This window comes from Pongo pygmaeus, chromosome 13 (assembly GCF_028885625.2).
Source record: "Pongo pygmaeus isolate AG05252 chromosome 13, NHGRI_mPonPyg2-v2.0_pri, whole genome shotgun sequence".
NCBI classification, from domain to species: domain Eukaryota; kingdom Metazoa; phylum Chordata; class Mammalia; order Primates; family Hominidae; genus Pongo; species Pongo pygmaeus.
The window spans coordinates 82520074-82527040 of record NC_072386.2 but is presented as its reverse complement, the minus strand read 5'-3'; the positions used below and the strand labels follow the sequence as shown (position 1 = coordinate 82527040).

Sequence of the window (6967 nt, the reverse complement as noted above, 5' to 3'; positions counted from 1 at the left end):
ATGTCCCAGAGTTTCTGTCAGCTTTTATAGTCCCTCATTCTCAAATATAAAAGCTTAACAGAGGCTCACTGCAGAATTAGAGAAAACTCAGGGTATGAAAGAAAGCAATGAGGATTCCAAAAGAGAGAGAAAGACAAAGATAGAAGTTTAACCTCAAAGAACACAGAGAGAATTCAGAGAACATAAGAACATAAAACAGGCCTGGCACGATGGCTCAGGCCTGTCATCCCAGTACTTTGGGAGGACGAGGCGGGCAGATCATGAGTTCAAGAGATTGAGACCAGCCTGGCCAACGTGGTGAAACCCTGTCTTTACTAAAAATACAAAAATTAGCTGGGCATGGTGGCAGACGCCTGTAATCCCAGCTACTCAGGAGGCTGAGGCAGGAGAATCGCTTGAACCCGTGAGGCGGAGGTTGCAGTGAGACTGTCTCACAAAGAAAAAAGAACATAAAACAAAGAATATGAAAGAACAGAACTTCTTTGATCAGTATCCCCAGAGAGATTTTAGAAAATATTCCATCCATAAAACAATAAAACAAGAACATGACACAATGAAAAATAAGCCCTGTGACAAGAACCACAGTAAAAGCCTCTGGAAATTAAAATTATGGTTCACAAAATGTAAAATAATAAATACGGGTGGACAATAATGTTTAGGAAGTCACAGAGAATAAAGAGAACAGGAAACAGAAAATAGGCCAGAAACAATAAGAGATATAGATGATTAATACAGAGGTACAACACCTACCTAGTAGGAATTCCAGAAAGAGGAAAAGAAGGAAAGAAGAGGCTGGGCGTGGTGACTCACGCCTGTAATCCCAACACTTTGGGAGGCCGAGGCCAGCAGATCACAAGGTCAGGAGTTCACGACCAGCCTGGCCAACATGATGAAACCCTGTCTCTACTAAAAATACAAAAATTCTTTCTGCGCTACCCACAGAGGGGTCCATACGGCGTTGTTCTGGATTCCCATCGTAACTTAAAGGAAAACTTTCCCAATGTGCGGAGCCCTTGATGTCCTGCAAATGAAGGAGAAGGATGTCCTTAAGTTCCTTGCAGCAGGAACCCACTTAGGTGGCACCAATCTTGACTTCCAGATGGAACAGTACATCTATAAAAGGAAAAGTTATGGCATCTACATCATAAATCTGAAGAGGAAGTGGGAGAAGCTTCTGCTGGCAGCTCATGCCATTGTTGCCATTGAATACCCTGCTGATGTCAGTGTCATATTCTCCAGGAATACTGGCCAGAGGGCCGTGATGAAGTTTGCTGCTGCCACTGGAGCCACTCCAATTGCTGGCTGCTTCACTCCTGCAACCTTCACTAACCAGATCCAGGCAGCCTTCTGGGAGCCACGGCTTCTTGTGGTTACCGACCCCAGGGCTGACCACCAGCCTCTCACAGAGGCATCTTATGTTAACCTACCTACCATCGCTCTGTGTAACACAGATTCTCCTCTGCACTATGTGGACATTGCCATCCCATGCAACAACAAGGGAGCTCCCTCAGTGGGTCAGATATGGGGGATGCCAGCTCGGGAAGTTCTGCACATGCGTGGCACCATTTCCTATGAACACCCGTGGGAGGTCATGCCTGATCTCTACTTCTACAGAGATCCTGAAGAGACTGAAAAAGAAGAGCAGGCTGCTGCTGAAAAGGCTGTGACCAAGGAGGAATTTCAGGGTGAATGGACTGCTCCAGCTCCTGAGTTCACTGCTACTCAGCCTGAGGTTGCAGACTGGTTTGAAGGTGTGCAGGTGCCCTCTGTGCCTACTCGCAGTTCCCTACTAAAGACTGGAGCGCTCAGCCTGCCACGGAAGACTGGTCTGCAGCTCCCACTGCTCAGGCCACTGAATGGGCAGGAGCAACCACTGAATGGTCTTAAGCAGTTCTTGCACAGGCTCTTAAGCAACATGGAAATAAAGTGGATGGAAAATAAACATCAGTTTCCAAAAAAAAAAAATAATAAGGAAAGAAGAGAGAGAGAAAGAAAGAAACAGAACATAAAATGAAGGATAGAAAATTATAAAATAAATAGTCCCGGCTCAGTGGCTCAAGCCTGTAATCCCAGCACTTTGGGAGGCTGAGGCAGGCAGATCACCTGAGGTCGGGAGTTCGAGACTGGACTGGCCAACATGGTGAAACCCTGTCTCACTAAAAATACAAAAATTAGCCAAGCCTAGTGGTGCACACCTGTAATCCCAGCTTCTCGGGAGGCTGAGGCAGGAGAATCGTTTGAACCTGGGAGGTGGAGATTGCAGTGAACCGAATTCGTGCCACAGCACTCCAGCCTCCTGGATGATAAGAGTGAGACTCTGCCAAAAAAAAAAAAAAAGAAAGAAAGAAAAGGAAAGAAAATTTAAAAATAAATAATTAACTTTTCTGAAGAAAGCTAATGAAGAAAGACACAATCTTCAGATTGAAAGGGGCATTGGACCAGGCAAGGTGGCTCACAACTGTAATCCCAGCTACTTAAGAAACCAAGATGGGAGGATCACTTCAGGACAGGAGTTTGAGGCCAGCTTGGCCAACATAGCGAATCCCTTGTTTCAAACAAACAAGCAAAAAAGAATGAAAGAGGCATTGAGAGTATCAATTACTACAACCACTTTGAAGAACATCTTGATGATAATTCATGGAGCTGACTGTCCGTACGCTCATTAATTTCCCTGTCAGGTTCATTCCCTGGGGGCAGAGCTTACCGACTTGAAGCTCTTCGTGTGCTATGAGATGAATGTGGACCTGCCGGGTTTAAAGTCTCAGTCCTCAGGTTGTCTGAACAGGGCCAGGAGCAGCTGGAACAGCCAGGGATCAGCCCCTCCTGCTGGGAGCAGCTCCTCCGTCCACTGATTCCTGTGTGCCACACCATGTGGTGCCACGTCCACTGTGCACCGTCATGCAACAAGACTGGGAAGTGCTTCCCTAGAAAGACACTACACTAAGCACATGAGATATAGGCAATTAATTGCAGGATTGTTTGTGGGAGCAAAATAAATGGGAATAGCCTAAATGTCTGCCAGTGGAAAATGGATTAAGGAATAACACGCTGAGAAGCCTCCAGGTCGGTGAACACATGGATGGGTCTGCAGGGCGGTGCCCTGGAGAAAGCATGGAGCCCTCGCCCTCCCCCAGACCTGGCCCTATGTATCTCTTCATCTGACTGTTCCTGAGTTGTATTCTTTATAATAAACCCACAATCTAGTAAATAGACCATTTTCCTAAATTCTGTAAGCCGTTCTAGCAAATTATCAAGCCCAAGAAGGGGGTCTTAGGAATGCTGGATGTATAGCTTGTTTGTCAGAAATACAGGCAATACTTAGATTTGAAATTGGCAGCGGAAGCTGAGGGTGGGGCAGTCTTGTGGGACACAGCCCTTAACCTGTGGGATTTGATGGTATCTCAGATAGATGTTGTCAGAATTGAGTTAAATTGTAGGACACCCATTTGGTGCCTTCCAAGGACCTGAACTGAATTTGTTGTAGGCAAACAACTCACACATTTGGTCACAGAAGTGTTCTAAAGTTGAGAGAAAAAAGTAGGTTTTTTCCTATACATTTGATGTTAGAGAACGGATTTCTAGGGATTTGCTAGAACAGCCCTGACTCATGGAAACAAGTGGTTTGGAAAGAGAAAGGATGAAAGGATGAGAGATCAGGAACCTTTGATCCCTGGGTGGCTACGTGGTCACCCATGGCATGAAAGTGCAGCTGGGCTGCATTCAGTGACTAAAGGTAAAAGTTACCCATGGAATTAGGAGATGGTATTAGACCCAACTCTTGAGTTGGCCCTTTGGGTACATAAGGAAATGCAAAATAATCAGAAGCATGCTAAACATACCGAGGGTGCTGTGAGAATGTAATAGCTAAAATGAAATTAAAAGAGAGTGCTGGCTTGGACCTTGAGGCTAGACCAAACTCAGATGTGGGTTAGTCCAAGCTTCAGCCACTAGCCTCAAAGCCACCCCCAAAAGAAAAAGTACTTCTGGTCGGGGGCGGTGGCTCACACTTGTAATCCCAGCACTTTGGGAGGCTGAGGCGGACAGATCACAAGGTCAAGAGATTGAGACCATCATGGCCAACATGGTGAAACCCTGTCTCTACTAAAACTACAAAAATTAGCTGGGCATGATGGCATGCGCCTGTAATCCCAGCTACTTGGGAAGCTGAAGCAGGAGAATCACTTGAACCCGGGAGGCGGAAGTTGCAGTGAGCTGAGATCACGCCACTGCACTCTGGCCTGGCAACAGAGAGAGACCTTGTCTCAAAAAAAAAAAAAGAAAAAGTACTTCCAAGAAAAGTACTTCCAAGACCTCTGCTCACCAAAAAGGTTGTCCATGTGACAGGATGGCAAATCTAAGAAAGGACTACAGCCAGGGGTACGGAGTGAAGGAGTTGTTTCATTCTGTGAATCAGTCCACCAGCTTCCTGAGGAGACTACTAAAGTGGATTGTAAGAGTAATTCTTCTAGGGGCAGTATTTTTGGTTTTGAATGCCACGGAGTAGAAGAGCAAGTTTAGGTTGATACAGTTCACTATGAAACAATCACCAATGGCTGTACATGATCCAGACACACAGAGGAAATTCCCTAGGGAACAGCCAGCCTGGTGGACTGAGTAAAGCCACTGAAAGGTCTGTTTACCACCAGACTCCACCTTGGTGCTAAGTGGAGCCCTGCAGATGAAGCAGCTGAAATGCTTTGTATGCAAGCCATGTGGGACTGGCTTCATGATGACTGGAATATTCACCCGCTGAATATGCCTGTTACCCAGGTCATGGTAAATGCTGTGGTTAAGGGGTTTCCTTTTGCATGGGAGTAGCATGTGACATTACTTCTGCAGAATCAGAGGACAATCCACAAATCCTTATCAGATTACCTGTCTCAGCTGCCCTGTATAGGTCTTACTGATACCAAGGACATTAAAGTGATTTAATGGCCAGGTGCAGTGGCTCACACCTGTAATCCCAGCACTTTGGGAGGCTGAGGTGGGAGTTTGAGATCAGCCTGGGCAACGTAGTGAAACCCTGTCTCTACCAAAAAAAAAATACAAAAAATTAGCTGGGTGTGGTGGCATACCCCTGTAGTCGCAACTACTTGGGGTGCTGAGGTGGGAAGATTGAAAGAAAGAAAGAGAGAGAGGGAGGGAGGGAGGGAAGGAAGGGAGGGAGGGAGGAAGGAAAAAAGAAAGAGAAAGAAAGAGAGAGGAGCAAGGAAGGGGGGAGAGAGAGAGAGAAAGAAAAAGAAAGAAAGAAAGAAAAGAAAATGGAGAGACAGAGGCAAGAGTCAAGAAATTTGTCCCAGCAGGTGGAAGACTTTGGATGAAAAATGGGATGAATGTGACAAACACTGATGGTGCTAAACAAAGGTATTGATGCAGCACTATCAAAACCAATGGGACCTTCTACTCATACCCTACCTTAAATGGCCCTGTCTTCGGGGCCGGGCGTAGTGGCTCACGCCTGTAATCCCAGCACTTGGGGAGGCCAAGGTGGGTGGATCATCTGAGATAGGGAGTTCGAGACCAGGCTGACCAACAAGGAGAAACCCCGTCTCTACTAAAAATACAAAATTAGCCAGGCCTGGTGGCGCATGCTTGTAATCCCAGCTACTTAGGAGGCTGAGGCAGGAGAATCATTTGAATCTGGGAGGTGGAGTTTGCAGTGAACCAAGATGGCGCCATTGCACTCCAGCCTGGGCAACAAGAGTGAAACATCATCTCACACATACACAAAAAAAAGGGCCTTGTCTTAGTCTGTTTGTTCTGCTCTAAGGGTGTCTACAATAAGAGTCAAAAATCTGTGAAATATTTGAAGATGGTTACTCTGAGGCGAATATGAGTGACCAATGGCCCATGACACAGCCCTTAGGAGACCCTGAGAGCGTGTTGTCAAGGCACAACCTAGTTTTATACATTTAAGGGAGACATGAGACATCAATCAAATACATGTAGGATATGAATTGGTTCAGTCTGGAAAGGCAGGACAAGTGGTTGAAAGAGTTAAGTTATTATCTAACGACCTGGAATCAATAGAAAGGAATGTCTGATAAAGGAATGATAAGGGGTTGTAGAGACCAAAGTTGTACCATGCAGATAAAGCCTCCAGGTATCAGGCTTCAGTAAGAATAGACTGTAAAGGTTTCTTATTACACTTAAGATCTGTGTTGATGTTAAATGCTGGTCAGCTTTTCCTGAATCCCAAAAGAAGGCAGGGTGAGGGTGTAATGAGGTATGTCCCCTCCTTTCCTGTCATGGCCTGAGACAACTTTGGAAAGTCCTTGGCTGAAAGGAAGGGTCCATTCAGACAGTTGGTGGGAGCGGTGGGGAGGCTTAGAATTTTGCTTTTGGTTTACAATAGAATACCACAGACTAGTTAATTTATGAAGAACAAAATTGGCTCACGTCTGTAATCCCAGCACTTTGGGAGGCAGAGGCAGGTGGCACCTGAGGTCAGGAGTTCGAGACCAGCTTGGCCAACGTGGTAGAACCCTGTCTCTATCAAATATACAAAAAATTAACCAGGCGTGGTGGTGAGCACCTGTAATCCCAGCCACTCGGGAGGCTGAGGCAGGAGAATTGCTTGAACCTGGGAGGTGGAAGTTGCAGTGAGCCAAGATTGCGCCATTGCACTCCAGCCTGGGCAACAAGAGCAAAACTCTGTCTCAAAAAAAACAAAAAACAAAAGACAAAAAAAAAAACAAACCAGAACAAAATTGAATTTCGTACAGTTCTGGAGGTTGAAAAGTCCGAGTTCAAGGGGCTACATCTTGTGAGGGCCTCCTTGCTGCTTCATCCCATGGCAGAAGGTGGAAGAGCAAGAGAGTACCCAGGAGCAAGCAAGGGGAAGCAGGCTGGACTCATTCTTTTATCAGGAGCCCATTCCTGCGATAACAGTATTCATCCATTCATAAAGGCAGAGCCCTCATGACCTAATCACCTATTATGGGTTCCACCTCCCAGCACTGCTGCA

General features: G+C 46.0%; 1 pseudogene; it reads left to right on the top strand.

Annotated features, from left to right (window-relative positions):
* Positions 1-962: 962 nt before the first annotated feature.
* LOC129044094 (small ribosomal subunit protein uS2-like) lies at positions 963-1887 on the top strand (annotated as a pseudogene).
* Positions 1888-6967: the final 5080 nt, after the last annotated feature.